General features: G+C 52.3%; 3 long non-coding RNA genes across 13 annotated transcripts; all 3 read right to left on the bottom strand.

Moving 5' to 3' along the window:
* Positions 1-722: 722 nt before the first annotated feature.
* LOC139827789 (uncharacterized) lies at positions 723-7834 on the bottom strand. Of its 5 annotated transcripts, none has more exons than XR_011738736.1 (9): positions 7752-7834; positions 7527-7638; positions 6205-6312; positions 5809-5948; positions 3534-3609; positions 2479-2625; positions 2004-2105; positions 1311-1518; positions 723-896 (listed from the first exon to the last, which is right to left on the bottom strand). It is a non-coding gene; the product is annotated as an uncharacterized lncRNA (long non-coding RNA). The 5 variants fall into 5 exon arrangements; XR_011738737.1 differs by having other exon boundaries at positions 1377-1518; XR_011738735.1 differs by having other exon boundaries at positions 723-1518.
* Positions 7835-9299: 1465 nt separating this feature from the next.
* On the bottom strand, positions 9300-16412 carry LOC136102533 (uncharacterized). 5 transcript variants are annotated; one of them, XR_010651451.2, is made up of 9 exons: positions 16330-16412; positions 16105-16216; positions 14783-14890; positions 14387-14526; positions 12111-12186; positions 11056-11202; positions 10581-10682; positions 9888-10095; positions 9300-9473 (listed from the first exon to the last, which is right to left on the bottom strand). It is a non-coding gene; the product is annotated as an uncharacterized lncRNA (long non-coding RNA). The 5 variants fall into 5 exon arrangements; XR_011738732.1 differs by having other exon boundaries at positions 9954-10095; XR_011738731.1 differs by having other exon boundaries at positions 9300-10095.
* A 1465-nt stretch (positions 16413-17877) lies between these two features.
* On the bottom strand, positions 17878-24988 carry LOC136102462 (uncharacterized). Of its 3 annotated transcripts, none has more exons than XR_011738729.1 (9): positions 24906-24988; positions 24681-24792; positions 23359-23466; positions 22963-23102; positions 20689-20764; positions 19634-19780; positions 19159-19260; positions 18466-18673; positions 17878-18051 (listed from the first exon to the last, which is right to left on the bottom strand). It is a non-coding gene; the product is annotated as an uncharacterized lncRNA (long non-coding RNA). The 3 variants fall into 3 exon arrangements; XR_011738730.1 differs by having other exon boundaries at positions 18532-18673; XR_011738728.1 differs by having other exon boundaries at positions 17878-18673.
* Between the last annotated feature and the right edge of the window lie 1360 nt (positions 24989-26348).

Here is a 26348-nt window from a genome sequence, read left to right as displayed (position 1 = left end):
CTCCCCTAGGAAAACAAAGCGGGGGCAGCGCCCCAAACAGCCGCAGCCCCCGGCCCACAGGCCGGCAGCCGCCCCCCGGCACGGCAATGCTCCTGGCCAACCTGAGAAGGGAGCTGCTGTGAGTGCCACCCAATAGCCATACCCCTCTTTTCTAGGCAGCTTGGAGAACCCTATTTGCCAGTGTTGTCCTGGGACGTTTCCCTCGTCCAATTGTTCTTATTTATACCCTGTATACAGTATTAAGATGATGGTTTTCTAGACACATTTCACATTGCTGGGTCACTCCTTCGCAAACAGTTTATAAATTCACTCTTACCTTTTCACCTAATCTTAATAGAGCGCATCAGCTCCTTGCGCTGCGAGGTACCACTGCTCTCCCGTCACCAGTGACAGCTTCTTTGGACCCTAATTCTAATTCGGCTATAAATCTCCTATTAATTTCTTATCCTCTTTGTTGCGGTTTCCTGATGTTGGCTGGAGGAGACAGCCACCTGGGATCAGAGGTGTGGCTTTTGTATCGGTCTCTGTCCTTTCGGTGGCTGGTTTCACACTGGCATCTGCTAACTTATTTCCAGTTTCCTGATCAGTGTTTCCCTTCTGAGGCCCTTTGCAACGCACGATGGTAACTTTTCCAGCAACAGCACAGCTTCCAACAACTGGAGTATCATGTTTAATCTGTTTCAAAAGCATGCAATTGAAGAAGTGAACGTATGCTTGCCTGTTTGAGTGAGCGTTCCTTAATCAGCTTCTCTACGTATGTCGCCGGATATCTTTGCTGCAGGTTTCGCTGCATCGTTCATCCGTTCGAGCAGAAGCTGACCGTTTCAACTGCAGTCATCATCATAGCCGTCACTTGGATTCTGGCCATCGCAATCACGTGTCCTTCTGCCGTCATGCTGCACGTACAAGAAGAGAAACATTTCAGGGTGATCCTCGGCTACGGCAACGAAACCCGCCCCGTATACTGGTGCCGAGAGGACTGGCCTGACCCAGGAATGAGAAAGATCTACACAACAGTTCTCTTTGCGAACATCTATCTGGCTCCCCTGTCGCTCACTGTTATCATGTACGCCAGGATAAGCATTGCTCTCTTCAACACTGCGATGCCCACGGTGGGAAAGCACAGCCAGGAGCGATGGCACAGCACGTCAAAGAAGAAACAAAGAGTAATCAAAATGCTCATTATTGTGGGTTTGCTTTTCACCCTCTCCTGGCTTCCCTTGTGGACTCTGATGATGCTTTCTGACTATGTCAACCTTTCAGATGTCCAGTTGCAGTTCTTTCACATTTATATCTATCCCTTTGCTCACCGGCTGGCCTTTTTCAATAGCAGCGTCAACCCCATCATCTCCGGTTTCTTTAACGAAAACTCTCACCGGGGCTTTCAGGCCGCCTTTCAACTTCAGCTCTGCTCCCGGGAGGTGGCTCACAGGGACACCTGTTCTCAGCAAGGCCACAGCAATGTCATTTTGTCAGCTGGCAACCCCCAGACACCCCAGGATCAAGCTTCTCAAAACGCTAAGGAAAAAGGGAAGACAGTTAGGAAAGGAAATTGGGTGAGTAACCAGCAAGATTTGACAATGGAGGCTCTAGAAGAGACCTGCAATGACGGGATTAAGTGAAACATGCTATGCACCACCAAAACGATGTAAGCCTAGCAGAGTTGGTTTGTTGTGTTGTGAAACTCACGCTCTGTCAGCCCCTTGACAGTGTTTCTTTTTTGAAGGAGATACGCAGCTTGCCCAGTATCTGAATGTGTGATGTGAGCAGAAAGCCAAATTCATCCTCCTGTGTTAGCAGCTTGAAGAAGGTGCAACCGCCCTGCAGTCAGTGATGACCCACTCTGCTCCCGAACTGGGCTGGAGCAGAGACGTGGCTAAAACGGGCGAGCGTAGGGAGGAGACTCAGCCCAGCAGGTACCACACGGAACGTGAAACTCCGGGCAGCGCACCTTCGTTTCAAGGGAGGAACACGCACACAGAGCACAAAGGACGTTACTCTACCTGAGACACACACTGTCCTTAGCAGCTGCACAGCAACGTTGTCTCTGTGATTTGGAGTTCTGGTGGCAAATGATGGAGCTCCGTACGTCGCACCTTTCAAACCTGCACACAGAAAGACGCTTCACCCCACAGGTGACACCAGAAACTAGGAAGCCTCCAAAAAGAATTTACAACCCCACATCCAAACCAGTTACACTCACCCCCACAACCAATCCTGCTCTACACACATCTCCCTCTCCTTCAGACACCCTTCAACAGCCAGATCCACAGTCATCTCCCAGTGGGTCATTCACTGCACTAAACGCAGCAGGGCGGGGCAGAGGGGGGGGAACTAAAGGAAATTTAAAAAAAACCCTCCCTGACTGTGTTTTTTTCAGTGGCATTTCTTGGCGTTATTTTTGTCGGGCGTTGGAGGTAAAGGTTTAGCTTCCATTACCTGCTGGGCAGTCGTCACTGCATGCCCAGGTTCACGTACCCCTTGCTTTATGCAAAGCTGCTTCCATCAGCGACCCAGGAGTCTTCAGCATCCTCCAGCGGCTGGTCCTTTCAATCCGCTCCGCCGGAGCGAACAGCTTCTGCTGTTTCCAAGCAATCGTGGGTCACCGACTGCAAAACGGATCCACTGAGGAAAGAAGTCGGATCGACAATGTTAGTGGTAGAAATATTTACATCTTTAAACGTTCTAAGGAGCCATCGAGGCAGGGATGTCGTTTTTACACAAACGGGGACGGACACTGACACACAGATACCTGGCTGCGAGCCCTGCGGGGCGAACAGCGCCTCTGCCCCCGGCCGTGCGCTGCAGTACCCGAGTTTCGCCACAGGGCGGCAGCACTGAGGCGCGCTGCGGCACGGCATTGGGGCGCCCGGGTGCAGCACCGCGCTTTGCCCACAGGACGGCAGCACTGAGACCGCCGCGGCAGCCCGGGCCGAGCGGTTGTGCCGCGTTTCGCGGGAATCCCGCAGAAAAAAACACAAAAAACAAACACAACAAAACAAAAACGCACACAGAGAGCCGCGGCACGAAAGCCACGCGTACAGGACACAGAACCCGCTGGGCCTCACCCCGAGCTCCCACCGAAGCGGCGCCCCACTCGCCACACCACCAAGCCTGCAACCGCACCTTAGCTCTGGTTTTATGCATCCCCCCCCACAGCGGAAAAAACCCTCCTATCTTGCATTGCTCTTTGGCATTGCAATTGCACAGGTGTGAACTCATCAAAGTAAAGCAGCCATCTCACAGACACACACTCAGAACTCGACTAGGCTGGGGTTTTTCTTTGTGTTACACAAACGGACTCTCACTCCTCTAAGGAAACAAATTCATTCTTAAGCATAGCCTCTCCCTGGGGGAAAAAAATGCCCACTCCGAGCTCCCAAACACTAGGGAGCTGTGGGGAAACCAGTGAAAGCCAAAACCAACAGCAGCAACGTCAAGTGGAATTTGGCTTAAATTCTGATCATGCACTTAAAAGCCTCTCTCTGTCCTACCAATGGCTGGTCATTCTTTGGAAGGACAAACTTTCTTACCTGAACATCCTAAATTGAAGACTCCACGGAACAGAACGGAGATTGAGCCACAGGACAACGGTGCCATTGATTTACACTAATGGGGAAAAAAACACCCTAGAAGTCAACCCCAAATTTACTTATTACTTCCCATCACATTTCATCCCTTACATTTCAACTGGCAGCAAGGTGTTCAAAAATTAACTATGCCCATGCCACTTACCACTTAGATTAAACTCTACATATAAATCTTAAAGGCTATTTCCAGCGTGCCCATAAATTCATGTGAACAAAGACAAGGGCAACGCTCGACCCTAAGGAGGGAAAGAGGCGGCTGTTCCTCTATGGCAGATCAAACTTCCTTCTTTTACCTGCAACACGTGGAACTGCCGCGGGACCCGTTCGCCAACGGGGTGTGCGTTCTTAACTAAAACTGGTCGCCAGCTTCTCCGCAGAGGCACTGAATTTGCCTCTTCTGTTTTTTTTTTTTTTTTTTTTTTCCTCCACGTGGGGAAAAAAAAAAAAAAAAAAACACACAAAAAACACACACAAAAAAAAGACAAAGGAATGATCTCTTCCAGGCCGTTTCTCTAAACCGTCAAGTCATTAGAAAATTGCACATGTCTTCTCCAAGCAGAATGAGCCTGTGATTCCATACAAAAGGAGGGCAAGGAGCAGGTCAGCTTGTCAGAGACAGATAGGGACAGGGAGCAAGACAAGGTGACACAGAGAGAGGGAGAGAGAGGCAAAAGGGACGGAGAGGCAGGGCAAGGGGAAGGAGAGGCCAAAATGAGCGCTCCTCAGCCTCCCCTCCCTCGCCTCGACCCCCGTTTCCCCCTTAACTCCCGGTGCCCGCCCCGAGACACCACGGACGCGCTTGCCAGGGAGGCAGCTGTTCAAACGGGATTGAGTCGGTGCGCTCTGATTGGCTGCTTTTCACCCCAGCGCGCCGTCCTCCTATTGGATGCTCCTTCCCGCGCTCCGCGCCCAGGTGCCCGCCTCAGGGTCGGACCTGACTGAGGACTGCGCAATTTGGGCATGCGCAATACTGAGGCCTCAACGCCCGCCCCTCTGGCAATCTGATTGGCTGCCTGCGCACATCAATTGCCATTCTCCCCGCCTATCAGCGCTCCGCCCCTCCAGCCCTCCCGAGCGATCTGATTGGCCCGCTCTGCATCCTCACTCGCCTTCTCGCCACCCTGCCGGGACCCCCACGCCCTTTGCCCGCGCGGCTTCCAACAGCCGCCTTTAAAAGGAAACAACAAACCGCGCTCCTTTGCTTTACACTGAGGAAAGAAGCCGGATCGACAATGTTAGTGGTAGCAATATTTACATCTTTAAACGTTCTAAGGAGCCACCGAGGGAGGGATGTCGTTTTTACACAAATGGGGACGGGCACTGACACACAGATACCTGGCCGCGAGCCCTGCGGGGCGAACAGCGCCTCTGCCCCCGGCCGTGCGCTGCAGTACCCGAGTTTCGCCACAGGGCGGCAGCACTGAGGCGCGCTGCGGCACGGCATTGGGGCGCCCGGGTGCAGCACCGCGCGTTGCGCACAGCCTTTCCTTCCTTGTCCAATTTATACAATGGCCTCTGCTCACAAGATTTCATCAAGGTTGCTCTATTCACATTATCACCAGGTGGTTCCTCAATCTCTTTCCTGTGAGCTAAAATACACCCTAACAGGCTCTTTTTCAGAATACCGCTACTACGCCGTCCTCCCATTACGCGTCACACGGAACGACACGGCTCATCTTGTAACAAATACGAGCAAATAACTATTAACACCTACAGCAGTACTCCACAGATAATACTCAAACCTACCCACGACACACCGCCCTCACAAGTTGTACTCCAAGTTTATCCCACCGTCTCCAAAACAAAACAATTCCGGTACCCAGCTCAAATCTCTCTAACACTCAGCACCGCAATTAGGACACTCTGCAACACAGATGGCTCCACAACGCTCACACTCCTCGCAAGTTAAAGCCACAGCAGCTCCTGCTGTAGTTTTCGGTGTTCAAGTGCATAGTCAGAACCAAGGCACATCCAAGAATTAAACCGAACTACGGTACTCTTCACAGCTACATACAGAGCCAGCTTTGCACCACAACGGAGCACGGGAACAACCAACACCAAAAGCTGGCCGCACAAACAACTCCACAGCAACTACTGTATACCTCTAAGGTGCTCGCAACCCCGTCCACGCTATCCTGCCGAAATTCCGTACCACGACTTACGGACAGTTCGCGAGCACGTGACCGGTCCCAAATTTCAGAGAAGAAAGACTTCTCACCAGAGGTCCTCGTCCGTCCCCGCGGCGATCCGACCGAGACGAGGAGTCTCTCCAGAGACATCCCCGGGGTGCGCCAAGAGAGTCCTCGGCTCCACGGGCCCTGCGGCCGGACAGAGCGGGTCCTCCGGCTGGCTCACCGCCTGAAACGGGGAAAGAAACGGGACGGCAGAGTCAGCAGCACTGCTGAGCCACGTTCTTTATTTCATTTGACGATGTTAGTTATAATTGTTTAGTTTCTCGCTGACAATACATCTGTTAATTATTAGTCAAATATAAACTAAGCTCTCAGCTTCTAAACAACGTGTTACTTAATCTTCCATCTCCCTCTTGTCGTGCAGAAGGATCTAAAAGGTGAAAAATATCCCCTCATCGTGCAGGCGGTCAGAAAGCATTTACCTCATGTCAACTGGTTAATGACGGGTACACCTTCTATAACTTCATCGCAGTATACGTTAACTTGGCAGCTTCTCTTCAAAAGCGAGAAGAGAAAAAAGGGACAGGGCTCTGAAAAAACAAGGCAGAGATCAAAGCAGCGGCGGGGACAGAGGAAAAGAGGCCGGAAGAGCACCAGGAACAGGGCACAGAAAGAAACAAATCGGCGCGGCGGCAGCGGCGCGGAGACGGAGGAAAAAAACCCGGCACGGTCAACGGGACAGAGAGGAACGCGACCACGGGCAGGGAGCGGGACACGGGGACACGGCGAGGAACCACGGGACGCGGAGAGATACCAAAAAGTCGGCAAAAAAGACTCTCTAACGCTGTTCTGAAAGTGTTAAACGGCGGGCAATTTCAATACAGCGCACCGCACGCTCAGAGGATGGCCCCTGTATTTGAGCGTACGTGTGATTCACGCTTCTTGGTATTCTTTACATACACCTATTGCATATTCATTTGCTTCTACCGCTTAGTTAGTGCATTAAACAGAAGTTCTTTCCATAACCCCACCCTTCGCTGGCAGTCCATCTCTGGTATGCCAGTGTCCATCAAGGGTCTCCAGGGGTCCCCGGTGCCCCTGCAGCCCGGTGCCCCCTGCCCCGGTGTCGGCTCCTCGACCTCATGTCTTGAGCACGCCCGCTGTCATTTTGTGCTGCTACTCAAGTAGCTCCTTCTCCATTTAGTGGAACGTCCCGTTTTCCCAGCCTGCGAGCCAAGGACATCCCGCTTTGCCCCACCTCCAGTCCCTACAGAGCTAGTGTTTCTCTGTTAGGTTTCTGTTCCGTTAGGCCTGGTCTTGCTGCCTTATGCCAAGGGCTTTCTAAAAGATTTTTGTTCCTCCTATCAACGGGAAGCAAGAGAGAGGGCAACAGGCAAAAACGATGGCAGAGCGAGAGACCGCGGGGAACACAGGGGCTTGGAGGAAGAAAGAGAGGAATGAGGAGCCCCGCGGAGAGACGGAGGACAGGAAAAAAGAAAATAAAAAGAGAGAAAAAAAACGGGGCGGGGGGCAGCACAAAGGCTCAGAACGTGAACGAGGACGGGAACAGTGCCGTACGGAATGAAGAAAGCCGGCAACGCCGAGCACGACAAAGGCACAGAGAGAGAGACGGCGAAGGGAGGGAGGAAGGAAGGAGACAGAGCAGCACATACAGACACAGAGAGGAAACTAATGGCAGGGAAAAGAACGGGCCAGAGAAAGCGTGGGGAAAAAGGAGACGGAGGGGCAGGGAGGCACCAGGACACACAAGCCGGGGACGAGGCCCCGAGGGCCAGGGACTCACAGCGGCTCTCGCTTTCGGTGGCTGCCAGGAGGCTTCTAACAGCTCAGACGCTCCCGTCTCCTTCTCTCCTCCCTTCCTCTCCGGTAACTCGGGGCGCTCGGCCGTCCTCAGCCTAGGAGAACACGGTGGGGTGTCAGGGCTCCTACGAGACGAGGCTTCGGGGACATGGAGCCTCGCTGGCTCGCTCGCCAGGCAGCCGTCCCGCTCCAGGATACGCGCACGGACCCTGCCGCGCACGTTGGCCCCCGGCCCGCCGCACGCCGCGCAGAGGGAGCCTTCGCCACCCGGAGAGAGGGGCTCGCTCTCTCGCCTGCCGCAGGAAGCGGACGTCGGGCCCACAGCCCCGCATTGCTTCAGGATCCTTCCAGATCTACAGATTTTGACATATTTACAATTACATAGGTTTAGACGGAGATATCTATTTGCACTTATTAAAAAAATACGTACACGGGTATGAGTGAATACATAGAGATGATATTTAATATCCGTTTAGATTATGTAACGCACAGTCATTACAGGTAGCTCTACCTACTCACACTTTTCTCTATTTTAAATTGCTTTCTATATAATTTTTTCTCATTTTCGAGTCCTTCATTTTTTAATTTACGTATAGACAAGATATTGGTATTTTTAAAACCATCAACAGGAATTTTTTACATTCGAAAAATCCTTTATATAATAGAGTAGAAAAGGGCGTTGATATAAAAGCATTTGATATACACGTGAATGCCATCCTGCAATATATAAATACCAAGGACAGATTTCTCTGTTTGCAATTGCCACACTCGTGTTTACAGGTCGAACACGTGTTCTCCTCCCCCGGGAATTTTCAGGCACGTTTGGACTGTGACCCCCTCTTTTCAGGGGGACTCCCTTTTGACCCCCGCGTCCCCCACCCGCATCGCCGGCCCCTGCTCACGCTGGGGCGCCACAAGCGACACCGTCACGCGACACCAGGGAAACGGCCCCGACAGGCAGCTCATTGTGTCATTTACTCTCATTGTGTCATTTACACGTGCACGTACCACAACCCCCAAAAAGCGGGGGGGGGCTCCCCTAGGAAAACAAAGCGGGGGCAGCGCCCCAAACAGCCGCAGCCCCCGGCCCACAGGCCGGCAGCCGCCCCCCGGCACGGCAATGCTCCTGGCCAACCTGAGAAGGGAGCTGCTGTGAGTGCCACCCAATAGCCATACCCCTCTTTTCTAGGCAGCTTGGAGAACCCTATTTGCCAGTGTTGTCCTGGGACGTTTCCCTCGTCCAATTGTTCTTATTTATACCCTGTATACAGTATTAAGATGATGGTTTTCTAGACACATTTCACATTGCTGGGTCACTCCTTCGCAAACAGTTTATAAATTCACTCTTACCTTTTCACCTAATCTTAATAGAGCGCATCAGCTCCTTGCGCTGCGAGGTACCACTGCTCTCCCGTCACCAGTGACAGCTTCTTTGGACCCTAATTCTAATTCGGCTATAAATCTCCTATTAATTTCTTATCCTCTTTGTTGCGGTTTCCTGATGTTGGCTGGAGGAGACAGCCACCTGGGATCAGAGGTGTGGCTTTTGTATCGGTCTCTGTCCTTTCGGTGGCTGGTTTCACACTGGCATCTGCTAACTTATTTCCAGTTTCCTGATCAGTGTTTCCCTTCTGAGGCCCTTTGCAACGCACGATGGTAACTTTTCCAGCAACAGCACAGCTTCCAACAACTGGAGTATCATGTTTAATCTGTTTCAAAAGCATGCAATTGAAGAAGTGAACGTATGCTTGCCTGTTTGAGTGAGCGTTCCTTAATCAGCTTCTCTACGTATGTCGCCGGATATCTTTGCTGCAGGTTTCGCTGCATCGTTCATCCGTTCGAGCAGAAGCTGACCGTTTCAACTGCAGTCATCATCATAGCCGTCACTTGGATTCTGGCCATCGCAATCACGTGTCCTTCTGCCGTCATGCTGCACGTACAAGAAGAGAAACATTTCAGGGTGATCCTCGGCTACGGCAACGAAACCCGCCCCGTATACTGGTGCCGAGAGGACTGGCCTGACCCAGGAATGAGAAAGATCTACACAACAGTTCTCTTTGCGAACATCTATCTGGCTCCCCTGTCGCTCACTGTTATCATGTACGCCAGGATAAGCATTGCTCTCTTCAACACTGCGATGCCCACGGTGGGAAAGCACAGCCAGGAGCGATGGCACAGCACGTCAAAGAAGAAACAAAGAGTAATCAAAATGCTCATTATTGTGGGTTTGCTTTTCACCCTCTCCTGGCTTCCCTTGTGGACTCTGATGATGCTTTCTGACTATGTCAACCTTTCAGATGTCCAGTTGCAGTTCTTTCACATTTATATCTATCCCTTTGCTCACCGGCTGGCCTTTTTCAATAGCAGCGTCAACCCCATCATCTCCGGTTTCTTTAACGAAAACTCTCACCGGGGCTTTCAGGCCGCCTTTCAACTTCAGCTCTGCTCCCGGGAGGTGGCTCACAGGGACACCTGTTCTCAGCAAGGCCACAGCAATGTCATTTTGTCAGCTGGCAACCCCCAGACACCCCAGGATCAAGCTTCTCAAAACGCTAAGGAAAAAGGGAAGACAGTTAGGAAAGGAAATTGGGTGAGTAACCAGCAAGATTTGACAATGGAGGCTCTAGAAGAGACCTGCAATGACGGGATTAAGTGAAACATGCTATGCACCACCAAAACGATGTAAGCCTAGCAGAGTTGGTTTGTTGTGTTGTGAAACTCACGCTCTGTCAGCCCCTTGACAGTGTTTCTTTTTTGAAGGAGATACGCAGCTTGCCCAGTATCTGAATGTGTGATGTGAGCAGAAAGCCAAATTCATCCTCCTGTGTTAGCAGCTTGAAGAAGGTGCAACCGCCCTGCAGTCAGTGATGACCCACTCTGCTCCCGAACTGGGCTGGAGCAGAGACGTGGCTAAAACGGGCGAGCGTAGGGAGGAGACTCAGCCCAGCAGGTACCACACGGAACGTGAAACTCCGGGCAGCGCACCTTCGTTTCAAGGGAGGAACACGCACACAGAGCACAAAGGACGTTACTCTACCTGAGACACACACTGTCCTTAGCAGCTGCACAGCAACGTTGTCTCTGTGATTTGGAGTTCTGGTGGCAAATGATGGAGCTCCGTACGTCGCACCTTTCAAACCTGCACACAGAAAGACGCTTCACCCCACAGGTGACACCAGAAACTAGGAAGCCTCCAAAAAGAATTTACAACCCCACATCCAAACCAGTTACACTCACCCCCACAACCAATCCTGCTCTACACACATCTCCCTCTCCTTCAGACACCCTTCAACAGCCAGATCCACAGTCATCTCCCAGTGGGTCATTCACTGCACTAAACGCAGCAGGGCGGGGCAGAGGGGGGGGAACTAAAGGAAATTTAAAAAAAACCCTCCCTGACTGTGTTTTTTTCAGTGGCATTTCTTGGCGTTATTTTTGTCGGGCGTTGGAGGTAAAGGTTTAGCTTCCATTACCTGCTGGGCAGTCGTCACTGCATGCCCAGGTTCACGTACCCCTTGCTTTATGCAAAGCTGCTTCCATCAGCGACCCAGGAGTCTTCAGCATCCTCCAGCGGCTGGTCCTTTCAATCCGCTCCGCCGGAGCGAACAGCTTCTGCTGTTTCCAAGCAATCGTGGGTCACCGACTGCAAAACGGATCCACTGAGGAAAGAAGTCGGATCGACAATGTTAGTGGTAGAAATATTTACATCTTTAAACGTTCTAAGGAGCCATCGAGGCAGGGATGTCGTTTTTACACAAACGGGGACGGACACTGACACACAGATACCTGGCTGCGAGCCCTGCGGGGCGAACAGCGCCTCTGCCCCCGGCCGTGCGCTGCAGTACCCGAGTTTCGCCACAGGGCGGCAGCACTGAGGCGCGCTGCGGCACGGCATTGGGGCGCCCGGGTGCAGCACCGCGCTTTGCCCACAGGACGGCAGCACTGAGACCGCCGCGGCAGCCCGGGCCGAGCGGTTGTGCCGCGTTTCGCGGGAATCCCGCAGAAAAAAACACAAAAAACAAACACAACAAAACAAAAACGCACACAGAGAGCCGCGGCACGAAAGCCACGCGTACAGGACACAGAACCCGCTGGGCCTCACCCCGAGCTCCCACCGAAGCGGCGCCCCACTCGCCACACCACCAAGCCTGCAACCGCACCTTAGCTCTGGTTTTATGCATCCCCCCCCACAGCGGAAAAAACCCTCCTATCTTGCATTGCTCTTTGGCATTGCAATTGCACAGGTGTGAACTCATCAAAGTAAAGCAGCCATCTCACAGACACACACTCAGAACTCGACTAGGCTGGGGTTTTTCTTTGTGTTACACAAACGGACTCTCACTCCTCTAAGGAAACAAATTCATTCTTAAGCATAGCCTCTCCCTGGGGGAAAAAAATGCCCACTCCGAGCTCCCAAACACTAGGGAGCTGTGGGGAAACCAGTGAAAGCCAAAACCAACAGCAGCAACGTCAAGTGGAATTTGGCTTAAATTCTGATCATGCACTTAAAAGCCTCTCTCTGTCCTACCAATGGCTGGTCATTCTTTGGAAGGACAAACTTTCTTACCTGAACATCCTAAATTGAAGACTCCACGGAACAGAACGGAGATTGAGCCACAGGACAACGGTGCCATTGATTTACACTAATGGGGAAAAAAACACCCTAGAAGTCAACCCCAAATTTACTTATTACTTCCCATCACATTTCATCCCTTACATTTCAACTGGCAGCAAGGTGTTCAAAAATTAACTATGCCCATGCCACTTACCACTTAGATTAAACTCTACATATAAATCTTAAAGGCTATTTCCAGCGTGCCCATAAATTCATGTGAACAAAGACAAGGGCAACGCTCGACCCTAAGGAGGGAAAGAGGCGGCTGTTCCTCTATGGCAGATCAAACTTCCTTCTTTTACCTGCAACACGTGGAACTGCCGCGGGACCCGTTCGCCAACGGGGTGTGCGTTCTTAACTAAAACTGGTCGCCAGCTTCTCCGCAGAGGCACTGAATTTGCCTCTTCTGTTTTTTTTTTTTTTTTTTTTTTTCCTCCACGTGGGGAAAAAAAAAAAAAAAAAAACACACAAAAAACACACACAAAAAAAAGACAAAGGAATGATCTCTTCCAGGCCGTTTCTCTAAACCGTCAAGTCATTAGAAAATTGCACATGTCTTCTCCAAGCAGAATGAGCCTGTGATTCCATACAAAAGGAGGGCAAGGAGCAGGTCAGCTTGTCAGAGACAGATAGGGACAGGGAGCAAGACAAGGTGACACAGAGAGAGGGAGAGAGAGGCAAAAGGGACGGAGAGGCAGGGCAAGGGGAAGGAGAGGCCAAAATGAGCGCTCCTCAGCCTCCCCTCCCTCGCCTCGACCCCCGTTTCCCCCTTAACTCCCGGTGCCCGCCCCGAGACACCACGGACGCGCTTGCCAGGGAGGCAGCTGTTCAAACGGGATTGAGTCGGTGCGCTCTGATTGGCTGCTTTTCACCCCAGCGCGCCGTCCTCCTATTGGATGCTCCTTCCCGCGCTCCGCGCCCAGGTGCCCGCCTCAGGGTCGGACCTGACTGAGGACTGCGCAATTTGGGCATGCGCAATACTGAGGCCTCAACGCCCGCCCCTCTGGCAATCTGATTGGCTGCCTGCGCACATCAATTGCCATTCTCCCCGCCTATCAGCGCTCCGCCCCTCCAGCCCTCCCGAGCGATCTGATTGGCCCGCTCTGCATCCTCACTCGCCTTCTCGCCACCCTGCCGGGACCCCCACGCCCTTTGCCCGCGCGGCTTCCAACAGCCGCCTTTAAAAGGAAACAACAAACCGCGCTCCTTTGCTTTACACTGAGGAAAGAAGCCGGATCGACAATGTTAGTGGTAGCAATATTTACATCTTTAAACGTTCTAAGGAGCCACCGAGGGAGGGATGTCGTTTTTACACAAATGGGGACGGGCACTGACACACAGATACCTGGCCGCGAGCCCTGCGGGGCGAACAGCGCCTCTGCCCCCGGCCGTGCGCTGCAGTACCCGAGTTTCGCCACAGGGCGGCAGCACTGAGGCGCGCTGCGGCACGGCATTGGGGCGCCCGGGTGCAGCACCGCGCGTTGCGCACAGCCTTTCCTTCCTTGTCCAATTTATACAATGGCCTCTGCTCACAAGATTTCATCAAGGTTGCTCTATTCACATTATCACCAGGTGGTTCCTCAATCTCTTTCCTGTGAGCTAAAATACACCCTAACAGGCTCTTTTTCAGAATACCGCTACTACGCCGTCCTCCCATTACGCGTCACACGGAACGACACGGCTCATCTTGTAACAAATACGAGCAAATAACTATTAACACCTACAGCAGTACTCCACAGATAATACTCAAACCTACCCACGACACACCGCCCTCACAAGTTGTACTCCAAGTTTATCCCACCGTCTCCAAAACAAAACAATTCCGGTACCCAGCTCAAATCTCTCTAACACTCAGCACCGCAATTAGGACACTCTGCAACACAGATGGCTCCACAACGCTCACACTCCTCGCAAGTTAAAGCCACAGCAGCTCCTGCTGTAGTTTTCGGTGTTCAAGTGCATAGTCAGAACCAAGGCACATCCAAGAATTAAACCGAACTACGGTACTCTTCACAGCTACATACAGAGCCAGCTTTGCACCACAACGGAGCACGGGAACAACCAACACCAAAAGCTGGCCGCACAAACAACTCCACAGCAACTACTGTATACCTCTAAGGTGCTCGCAACCCCGTCCACGCTATCCTGCCGAAATTCCGTACCACGACTTACGGACAGTTCGCGAGCACGTGACCGGTCCCAAATTTCAGAGAAGAAAGACTTCTCACCAGAGGTCCTCGTCCGTCCCCGCGGCGATCCGACCGAGACGAGGAGTCTCTCCAGAGACATCCCCGGGGTGCGCCAAGAGAGTCCTCGGCTCCACGGGCCCTGCGGCCGGACAGAGCGGGTCCTCCGGCTGGCTCACCGCCTGAAACGGGGAAAGAAACGGGACGGCAGAGTCAGCAGCACTGCTGAGCCACGTTCTTTATTTCATTTGACGATGTTAGTTATAATTGTTTAGTTTCTCGCTGACAATACATCTGTTAATTATTAGTCAAATATAAACTAAGCTCTCAGCTTCTAAACAACGTGTTACTTAATCTTCCATCTCCCTCTTGTCGTGCAGAAGGATCTAAAAGGTGAAAAATATCCCCTCATCGTGCAGGCGGTCAGAAAGCATTTACCTCATGTCAACTGGTTAATGACGGGTACACCTTCTATAACTTCATCGCAGTATACGTTAACTTGGCAGCTTCTCTTCAAAAGCGAGAAGAGAAAAAAGGGACAGGGCTCTGAAAAAACAAGGCAGAGATCAAAGCAGCGGCGGGGACAGAGGAAAAGAGGCCGGAAGAGCACCAGGAACAGGGCACAGAAAGAAACAAATCGGCGCGGCGGCAGCGGCGCGGAGACGGAGGAAAAAAACCCGGCACGGTCAACGGGACAGAGAGGAACGCGACCACGGGCAGGGAGCGGGACACGGGGACACGGCGAGGAACCACGGGACGCGGAGAGATACCAAAAAGTCGGCAAAAAAGACTCTCTAACGCTGTTCTGAAAGTGTTAAACGGCGGGCAATTTCAATACAGCGCACCGCACGCTCAGAGGATGGCCCCTGTATTTGAGCGTACGTGTGATTCACGCTTCTTGGTATTCTTTACATACACCTATTGCATATTCATTTGCTTCTACCGCTTAGTTAGTGCATTAAACAGAAGTTCTTTCCATAACCCCACCCTTCGCTGGCAGTCCATCTCTGGTATGCCAGTGTCCATCAAGGGTCTCCAGGGGTCCCCGGTGCCCCTGCAGCCCGGTGCCCCCTGCCCCGGTGTCGGCTCCTCGACCTCATGTCTTGAGCACGCCCGCTGTCATTTTGTGCTGCTACTCAAGTAGCTCCTTCTCCATTTAGTGGAACGTCCCGTTTTCCCAGCCTGCGAGCCAAGGACATCCCGCTTTGCCCCACCTCCAGTCCCTACAGAGCTAGTGTTTCTCTGTTAGGTTTCTGTTCCGTTAGGCCTGGTCTTGCTGCCTTATGCCAAGGGCTTTCTAAAAGATTTTTGTTCCTCCTATCAACGGGAAGCAAGAGAGAGGGCAACAGGCAAAAACGATGGCAGAGCGAGAGACCGCGGGGAACACAGGGGCTTGGAGGAAGAAAGAGAGGAATGAGGAGCCCCGCGGAGAGACGGAGGACAGGAAAAAAGAAAATAAAAAGAGAGAAAAAAAACGGGGCGGGGGGCAGCACAAAGGCTCAGAACGTGAACGAGGACGGGAACAGTGCCGTACGGAATGAAGAAAGCCGGCAACGCCGAGCACGACAAAGGCACAGAGAGAGAGACGGCGAAGGGAGGGAGGAAGGAAGGAGACAGAGCAGCACATACAGACACAGAGAGGAAACTAATGGCAGGGAAAAGAACGGGCCAGAGAAAGCGTGGGGAAAAAGGAGACGGAGGGGCAGGGAGGCACCAGGACACACAAGCCGGGGACGAGGCCCCGAGGGCCAGGGACTCACAGCGGCTCTCGCTTTCGGTGGCTGCCAGGAGGCTTCTAACAGCTCAGACGCTCCCGTCTCCTTCTCTCCTCCCTTCCTCTCCGGTAACTCGGGGCGCTCGGCCGTCCTCAGCCTAGGAGAACACGGTGGGGTGTCAGGGCTCCTACGAGACGAGGCTTCGGGGACATGGAGCCTCGCTGGCTCGCTCGCCAGGCAGCCGTCCCGCTCCAGGATACGCGCACGGACCCTGCCGCGCACGTTGGCCCCCGGCCCGCCGCACGCCGCGCAGAGGGAGCCTTCGCCACCCGGAGAGAGGGGCTCGCTCTCTCGCCTGCCGCAGGAAGCGGACGTCGGGCCCACAGCCCCGCATTGCTTCAGGATCCTTCCAGATCTACAGATTTTGACATATTTACAATTACATAGGTTTAGACGGAGATATCTATTTGCACTTATTAAAAAAATACGTACACGGGTATGAGTGAATACATAGAGATGATATTTAATATCCGTTTAGATTATGTAACGCACAGTCATTACAGGTAGCTCTACCTACTCACACTTTTCTCTATTTTAAATTGCTTTCTATATAATTTTTTCTCATTTTCGAGTCCTTCATTTTTTAATTTACGTATAGACAAGATATTGGTATTTTTAAAACCATCAACAGGAATTTTTTACATTCGAAAAATCCTTTATATAATAGAGTAGAAAAGGGCGTTGATATAAAAGCATTTGATATACACGTGAATGCCATCCTGCAATATATAAATACCAAGGACAGATTTCTCTGTTTGCAATTGCCACACTCGTGTTTACAGGTCGAACACGTGTTCTCCTCCCCCGGGAATTTTCAGGCACGTTTGGACTGTGACCCCCTCTTTTCAGGGGGACTCCCTTTTGACCCCCGCGTCCCCCACCCGCATCGCCGGCCCCTGCTCACGCTGGGGCGCCACAAGCGACACCGTCACGCGACACCAGGGAAACGGCCCCGACAGGCAGCTCATTGTGTCATTTACTCTCATTGTGTCATTTACACGTGCACGTACCACAACCCCCAAAAAGCGGGGGGGGGCTCCCCTAGGAAAACAAAGCGGGGGCAGCGCCCCAAACAGCCGCAGCCCCCGGCCCACAGGCCGGCAGCCGCCCCCCGGCACGGCAATGCTCCTGGCCAACCTGAGAAGGGAGCTGCTGTGAGTGCCACCCAATAGCCATACCCCTCTTTTCTAGGCAGCTTGGAGAACCCTATTTGCCAGTGTTGTCCTGGGACGTTTCCCTCGTCCAATTGTTCTTATTTATACCCTGTATACAGTATTAAGATGATGGTTTTCTAGACACATTTCACATTGCTGGGTCACTCCTTCGCAAACAGTTTATAAATTCACTCTTACCTTTTCACCTAATCTTAATAGAGCGCATCAGCTCCTTGCGCTGCGAGGTACCACTGCTCTCCCGTCACCAGTGACAGCTTCTTTGGACCCTAATTCTAATTCGGCTATAAATCTCCTATTAATTTCTTATCCTCTTTGTTGCGGTTTCCTGATGTTGGCTGGAGGAGACAGCCACCTGGGATCAGAGGTGTGGCTTTTGTATCGGTCTCTGTCCTTTCGGTGGCTGGTTTCACACTGGCATCTGCTAACTTATTTCCAGTTTCCTGATCAGTGTTTCCCTTCTGAGGCCCTTTGCAACGCACGATGGTAACTTTTCCAGCAACAGCACAGCTTCCAACAACTGGAGTATCATGTTTAATCTGTTTCAAAAGCATGCAATTGAAGAAGTGAACGTATGCTTGCCTGTTTGAGTGAGCGTTCCTTAATCAGCTTCTCTACGTATGTCGCCGGATATCTTTGCTGCAGGTTTCGCTGCATCGTTCATCCGTTCGAGCAGAAGCTGACCGTTTCAACTGCAGTCATCATCATAGCCGTCACTTGGATTCTGGCCATCGCAATCACGTGTCCTTCTGCCGTCATGCTGCACGTACAAGAAGAGAAACATTTCAGGGTGATCCTCGGCTACGGCAACGAAACCCGCCCCGTATACTGGTGCCGAGAGGACTGGCCTGACCCAGGAATGAGAAAGATCTACACAACAGTTCTCTTTGCGAACATCTATCTGGCTCCCCTGTCGCTCACTGTTATCATGTACGCCAGGATAAGCATTGCTCTCTTCAACACTGCGATGCCCACGGTGGGAAAGCACAGCCAGGAGCGATGGCACAGCACGTCAAAGAAGAAACAAAGAGTAATCAAAATGCTCATTATTGTGGGTTTGCTTTTCACCCTCTCCTGGCTTCCCTTGTGGACTCTGATGATGCTTTCTGACTATGTCAACCTTTCAGATGTCCAGTTGCAGTTCTTTCACATTTATATCTATCCCTTTGCTCACCGGCTGGCCTTTTTCAATAGCAGCGTCAACCCCATCATCTCCGGTTTCTTTAACGAAAACTCTCACCGGGGCTTTCAGGCCGCCTTTCAACTTCAGCTCTGCTCCCGGGAGGTGGCTCACAGGGACACCTGTTCTCAGCAAGGCCACAGCAATGTCATTTTGTCAGCTGGCAACCCCCAGACACCCCAGGATCAAGCTTCTCAAAACGCTAAGGAAAAAGGGAAGACAGTTAGGAAAGGAAATTGGGTGAGTAACCAGCAAGATTTGACAATGGAGGCTCTAGAAGAGACCTGCAATGACGGGATTAAGTGAAACATGCTATGCACCACCAAAACGATGTAAGCCTAGCAGAGTTGGTTTGTTGTGTTGTGAAACTCACGCTCTGTCAGCCCCTTGACAGTGTTTCTTTTTTGAAGGAGATACGCAGCTTGCCCAGTATCTGAATGTGTGATGTGAGCAGAAAGCCAAATTCATCCTCCTGTGTTAGCAGCTTGAAGAAGGTGCAACCGCCCTGCAGTCAGTGATGACCCACTCTGCTCCCGAACTGGGCTGGAGCAGAGACGTGGCTAAAACGGGCGAGCGTAGGGAGGAGACTCAGCCCAGCAGGTACCACACGGAACGTGAAACTCCGGGCAGCGCACCTTCGTTTCAAGGGAGGAACACGCACACAGAGCACAAAGGACGTTACTCTACCTGAGACACACACTGTCCTTAGCAGCTGCACAGCAACGTTGTCTCTGTGATTTGGAGTTCTGGTGGCAAATGATGGAGCTCCGTACGTCGCACCTTTCAAACCTGCACACAGAAAGACGCTTCACCCCACAGGTGACACCAGAAACTAGGAAGCCTCCAAAAAGAATTTACAACCCCACATCCAAACCAGTTACACTCACCCCCACAACCAATCCTGCTCTACACACATCTCCCTCTCCTTCAGACACCCTTCAACAGCCAGATCCACAGTCATCTCCCAATGGGTCATTCACTGCACTAAACGCAGCAGGGCGGGGCAGAGGGGGGGGAACTAAAGGAAATTTAAAAAAAACCCTCCCTGACTGTGTTTTTTTCAGTGGCATTTCTTGGCGTTATTTTTGTCGGGCGTTGGAGGTAAAGGTTTAGCTTCCATTACCTGCTGGGCAGTCGTCACTGCATGCCCAGGTTCACGTACCCCTTGCTTTATGCAAAGCTGCTTCCATCAGCGACCCAGGAGTCTTCAGCATCCTCCAGCGGCTGGTCCTTTCAATCCGCTCCGCCGGAGCGAACAGCTTCTGCTGTTTCCAAGCAATCGTGGGTCACCGACTGCAAAACGGATCCACTGAGGAAAGAAGTCGGATCGACAATGTTAGTGGTAGAAATATTTACATCTTTAAACGTTCTAAGGAGCCATCGAGGCAGGGATGTCGTTTTTACACAAACGGGGACGGACACTGACACACAGATACCTGGCTGCGAGCCCTGCGGGGCGAACAGCGCCTCTGCCCCCGGCCGTGCGCTGCAGTACCCGAGTTTCGCCACAGGGCGGCAGCACTGAGGCGCGCTGCGGCACGGCATTGGGGCGCCCGGGTGCAGCACCGCGCTTTGCCCACAGGACGGCAGCACTGAGACCGCCGCGGCAGCCCGGGCCGAGCGGTTGTGCCGCGTTTCGCGGGAATCCCGCAGAAAAAAACACAAAAAACAAACACAACAAAACAAAAACGCACACAGAGAGCCGCGGCACGAAAGCCACGCGTACAGGACACAGAACCCGCTGGGCCTCACCCCGAGCTCCCACCGAAGCGGCACTCCACTCGCCACACCACCAAGCCTGCAACCGCACCTTAGCTCTGGTTTTATGCATCCCCCCCCACAGCGGAAAAAACCCTCCTATCTTGCATTGCTCTTTGGCATTGCAATTGCACAGGTGTGAACTCATCAAAGTAAAGCAGCCATCTCACAGACACACACTCAGAACTCGACTAGGCTGGGGTTTTTCTTTGTGTTACACAAACGGACTCTCACTCCTCTAAGGAAACAAATTCATTCTTAAGCATAGCCTCTCCCTGGGGGAAAAAAATGCCCACTCCGAGCTCCCAAACACTAGGGAGCTGTGGGGAAACCAGTGAAAGCCAAAACCAACAGCAGCAACGTCAAGTGGAATTTGGCTTAAATTCTGATCATGCACTTAAAAGCCTCTCTCTGTCCTACCAATGGCTGGTCATTCTTTGGAAGGACAAACTTTCTTACCTGAACATCCTAAATTGAAGACTCCACGGAACAGAACGGAGATTGAGCCACAGGACAACGGTGCCATTGATTTACACTAATGGGGAAAAAAACACCCTAGAAGTCAACCCCAAATTTACTTATTACTTCCCATCACATTTCATCCCTTACATTTCAACTGGCAGCAAGGTGTTCAAAAATTAACTATGCCCATGCCACTTACCACTTAGATTAAACTCTACATATAAATCTTAAAGGCTATTTCCAGCGTGCCCATAAATTCATGTGAACAAAGACAAGGGCAACGCTCGACCCTAAGGAGGGAAAGAGGCGGCTGTTCCTCTATGGCAGATCAAACTTCCTTCTTTTACCTGCAACACGTGGAACTGCCGCGGGACCCGTTCACCAACGGGGTGTGCGTTCTTAACTAAAACTGGTCGCCAGCTTCTCCGCAGAGGCACTGAATTTGCCTCTTCTGTTTTTTTTTTTTTTTTTTTTTTTTCCTCCACGTGGGGAAAAAAAAAAAAAAAACACACAAAAAACACACACAAAAAAAAGACAAAGGAATGATCTCTTCCAGGCCGTTTCTCTAAACCGTCAAGTCATTAGAAAATTGCACATGTCTTCTCCAAGCAGAATGAGCCTGTGATTCCATACAAAAGGAGGGCAAGGAGCAGGTCAGCTTGTCAGAGACAGATAGGGACAGGGAGCAAGACAAGGTGACACAGAGAGAGGGAGAGAGAGGCAAAAGGGACGGAGAGGCAGGGCAAGGGGAAGGAGAGGCCAAAATGAGCGCTCCTCAGCCTCCCCTCCCTCGCCTCGACCCCCGTTTCCCCCTTAACTCCCGGTGCCCGCCCCGAGACACCACGGACGCGCTTGCCAGGGAGGCAGCTGTTCAAACGGGATTGAGTCGGTGCGCTCTGATTGGCTGCTTTTCACCCCAGCGCGCCGTCCTCCTATTGGATGCTCCTTCCCGCGCTCCGCGCCCAGGTGCCCGCCTCAGGGTCGGACCTGACTGAGGACTGCGCAATTTGGGCATGCGCAATACTGAGGCCTCAACGCCCGCCCCTCTGGCAATCTGATTGGCTGCCTGCGCACATCAATTGCCATTCTCCCCGCCTATCAGCGCTCCGCCCCTCCAGCCCTCCCGAGCGATCTGATTGGCCCGCTCTGCATCCTCACTCGCCTTCTCGCCACCCTGCCGGGACCCCCACGCCCTTTGCCCGCGCGGCTTCCAACAGCCGCCTTTAAAAGGAAACAACAAACCGCGCTCCTTTGCTTTACACTGAGGAAAGAAGCCGGATCGACAATGTTAGTGGTAGCAATATTTACATCTTTAAACGTTCTAAGGAGCCACCGAGGGAGGGATGTCGTTTTTACACAAATGGGGACGGGCACTGACACACAGATACCTGGCCGCGAGCCCTGCGGGGCGAACAGCGCCTCTGCCCCCGGCCGTGCGCTGCAGTACCCGAGTTTCGCCACAGGGCGGCAGCACTGAGGCGCGCTGCGGCACGGCATTGGGGCGCCCGGGTGCAGCACCGCGCGTTGCGCACAGCCTTTCCTTCCTTGTCCAATTTATACAATGGCCTCTGCTCACAAGATTTCATCAAGGTTGCTCTATTCACATTATCACCAGGTGGTTCCTCAATCTCTTTCCTGTGAGCTAAAATACACCCTAACAGGCTCTTTTTCAGAATACCGCTACTACGCCGTCCTCCCATTACGCGTCACACGGAACGACACGGCTCATCTTGTAACAAATACGAGCAAATAACTATTAACACCTACAGCAGTACTCCACAGATAATACTCAAACCTACCCACGACACACCGCCCTCACAAGTTGTACTCCAAGTTTATCCCACCGTCTCCAAAACAAAACAATTCCGGTACCCAGCTCAAATCTCTCTAACACTCAGCACCGCAATTAGGACACTCTGCAACACAGATGGCTCCACAACGCTCACACTCCTCGCAAGTTAAAGCCACAGCAGCTCCTGCTGTAGTTTTCGGTGTTCAAGTGCATAGTCAGAACCAAGGCACATCCAAGAATTAAACCGAACTACGGTACTCTTCACAGCTACATACAGAGCCAGCTTTGCACCACAACGGAGCACGGGAACAACCAACACCAAAAGCTGGCCGCACAAACAACTCCACAGCAACTACTGTATACCTCTAAGGTGCTCGCAACCCCGTCCACGCTATCCTGCCGAAATTCCGTACCACGACTTACGGACAGTTCGCGAGCACGTGACCGGTCCCAAATTTCAGAGAAGAAAGACTTCTCACCAGAGGTCCTCGTCCGTCCCCGCGGCGATCCGACCGAGACGAGGAGTCTCTCCAGAGACATCCCCGGGGTGCGCCAAGAGAGTCCTCGGCTCCGCGGGCCCTGCGGCCGGACAGAGCGGGTCCTCCGGCTGGCTCACCGCCTGAAACGGGGAAAGAAACGGGACGGCAGAGTCAGCAGCACTGCTGAGCCACGTTCTTTATTTCATTTGACGATGTTAGTTATAATTGTTTAGTTTCTCGCTGACAATACATCTGTTAATTATTAGTCAAATATAAACTAAGCTCTCAGCTTCTAAACAACGTGTTACTTAATCTTCCATCTCCCTCTTGTCGTGCAGAAGGATCTAAAAGGTGAAAAATATCCCCTCATCGTGCAGGCGGTCAGAAAGCATTTACCTCATGTCAACTGGTTAATGACGGGTACACCTTCTATAACTTCATCGCAGTATACGTTAACTTGGCAGCTTCTCTTCAAAAGCGAGAAGAGAAAAAAGGGACAGGGCTCTGAAAAAACAAGGCAGAGATCAAAGCAGCGGCGGGGACAGAGGAAAAGAGGCCGGAAGAGCACCAGGAACAGGGCACAGAAAGAAACAAATCGGCGCGGCGGCAGCGGCGCGGAGACGGAGGAAAAAAACCCGGCACGGTCAACGGGACAGAGAGGAACGCGACCACGGGCAGGGAGCGGGACACGGGGACACGGCGAGGAACCACGGGACGCGGAGAGATACCAAAAAGTCGGCAAAAAAGACTCTCTAACGCTGTTCTGAAAGTGTTAAACGGCGGGCAATTTCAATACAGCGCACCGCACGCTCAGAGGATGGCCCCTGTATTTGAGCGTACGTGTGATTCACGCTTCTTGGTATTCTTTACATACACCTATTGCATATTCATTTGCTTCTACCGCTTAGTTAGTGCATTAAACAGAAGTTCTTTCCATAACCCCACCCTTCGCTGGCAGTCCATCTCTGGTATGCCAGTGTCCATCAAGGGTCTCCAGGGGTCCCCGGTGCCCCTGCAGCCCGGTGCCCCCTGCCCCGGTGTCGGCTCCTCGACCTCATGTCTTGAGCACGCCCGCTGTCATTTTGTGCTGCTACTCAAGTAGCTCCTTCTCCATTTAGTGGAACGTCCCGTTTTCCCAGCCTGCGAGCCAAGGACATCCCGCTTTGCCCCACCTCCAGTCCCTACAGAGCTAGTGTTTCTCTGTTAGGTTTCTGTTCCGTTAGGCCTGGTCTTGCTGCCTTATGCCAAGGGCTTTCTAAAAGATTTTTGTTCCTCCTATCAACGGGAAGCAAGAGAGAGGGCAACAGGCAAAAACGATGGCAGAGCGAGAGACCGCGGGGAACACAGGGGCTTGGAGGAAGAAAGAGAGGAATGAGGAGCCCCGCGGAGAGACGGAGGACAGGAAAAAAGAAAATAAAAAGAGAGAAAAAAAACGGGGCGGGGGGCAGCACAAAGGCTCAGAACGTGAACGAGGACGGGAACAGTGCCGTACGGAATGAAGAAAGCCGGCAACGCCGAGCACGACAAAGGCACAGAGAGAGAGACGGCGAAGGGAGGGAGGAAGGAAGGAGACAGAGCAGCACATACAGACACAGAGAGGAAACTAATGGCAGGGAAAAGAACGGGCCAGAGAAAGCGTGGGGAAAAAGGAGACGGAGGGGCAGGGAGGCACCAGGACACACAAGCCGGGGACGAGGCCCCGAGGGCCAGGGACTCACAGCGGCTCTCGCTTTCGGTGGCTGCCAGGAGGCTTCTAACAGCTCAGACGCTCCCGTCTCCTTCTCTCCTCCCTTCCTCTCCGGTAACTCGGGGCGCTCGGCCGTCCTCAGCCTAGGAGAACACGGTGGGGTGTCAGGGCTCCTACGAGACGAGGCTTCGGGGACATGGAGCCTCGCTGGCTCGCTCGCCAGGCAGCCGTCCCGCTCCAGGATACGCGCACGGACCCTGCCGCGCACGTTGGCCCCCGGCCCGCCGCACGCCGCGCAGAGGGAGCCTTCGCCACCCGGAGAGAGGGGCTCGCTCTCTCGCCTGCCGCAGGAAGCGGACGTCGGGCCCACAGCCCCGCATTGCTTCAGGATCCTTCCAGATCTACAGATTTTGACATATTTACAATTACATAGGTTTAGACGGAGATATCTATTTGCACTTATTAAAAAAATACGTACACGGGTATGAGTGAATACATAGAGATGATATTTAATATCCGTTTAGATTATGTAACGCACAGTCATTACAGGTAGCTCTACCTACTCACACTTTTCTCTATTTTAAATTGCTTTCTATATAATTTTTTCTCATTTTCGAGTCCTTCATTTTTTAATTTACGTATAGACAAGATATTGGTATTTTTAAAACCATCAACAGGAATTTTTTACATTCGAAAAATCCTTTATATAATAGAGTAGAAAAGGGCGTTGATATAAAAGCATTTGATATACACGTGAATGCCATCCTGCAATATATAAATACCAAGGACAGATTTCTCTGTTTGCAATTGCCACACTCGTGTTTACAGGTCGAACACGTGTTCTCCTCCCCCGGGAATTTTCAGGCACGTTTGGACTGTGACCCCCTCTTTTCAGGGGGACTCCCTTTTGACCCCCGCGTCCCCCACCCGCATCGCCGGCCCCTGCTCACGCTGGGGCGCCACAAGCGACACCGTCACGCGACACGAGGGAAACGGCCCCGACAGGCAGCTCATTGTGTCATTTACTCTCATTGTGTCATTTACACGTGCACGTACCACAACCCCCAAAAAGCGGGGGGGGGCTCCCCTAGGAAAACAAAGCGGGGGCAGCGCCCCAAACAGCCGCAGCCCCCGGCCCACAGGCCGGCAGCCGCCCCCCGGCACGGCAATGCTCCTGGCCAACCTGAGAAGGGAGCTGCTGTGAGTGCCACCCAATAGCCATACCCCTCTTTTCTAGGCAGCTTGGAGAACCCTATTTGCCAGTGTTGTCCTGGGACGTTTCCCTCGTCCAATTGTTCTTATTTATACCCTGTATACAGTATTAAGATGATGGTTTTCTAGACACATTTCACATTGCTGGGTCACTCCTTCGCAAACAGTTTATAAATTCACTCTTACCTTTTCACCTAATCTTAATAGAGCGCATCAGCTCCTTGCGCTGCGAGGTACCACTGCTCTCCCGTCACCAGTGACAGCTTCTTTGGACCCTAATTCTAATTCGGCTATAAATCTCCTATTAATTTCTTATCCTCTTTGTTGCGGTTTCCTGATGTTGGCTGGAGGAGACAGCCACCTGGGATCAGAGGTGTGGCTTTTGTATCGGTCTCTGTCCTTTCGGTGGCTGGTTTCACACTGGCATCTGCTAACTTATTTCCAGTTTCCTGATCAGTGTTTCCCTTCTGAGGCCCTTTGCAACGCA

This window comes from Patagioenas fasciata, chromosome 3, assembly GCF_037038585.1.
Source record: "Patagioenas fasciata isolate bPatFas1 chromosome 3, bPatFas1.hap1, whole genome shotgun sequence".
Classification (NCBI taxonomy): domain Eukaryota; kingdom Metazoa; phylum Chordata; class Aves; order Columbiformes; family Columbidae; genus Patagioenas; species Patagioenas fasciata.
The sequence above is the reverse complement of the archived record's forward strand: the minus strand, read 5'-3'. Positions and strand labels throughout refer to the sequence as shown.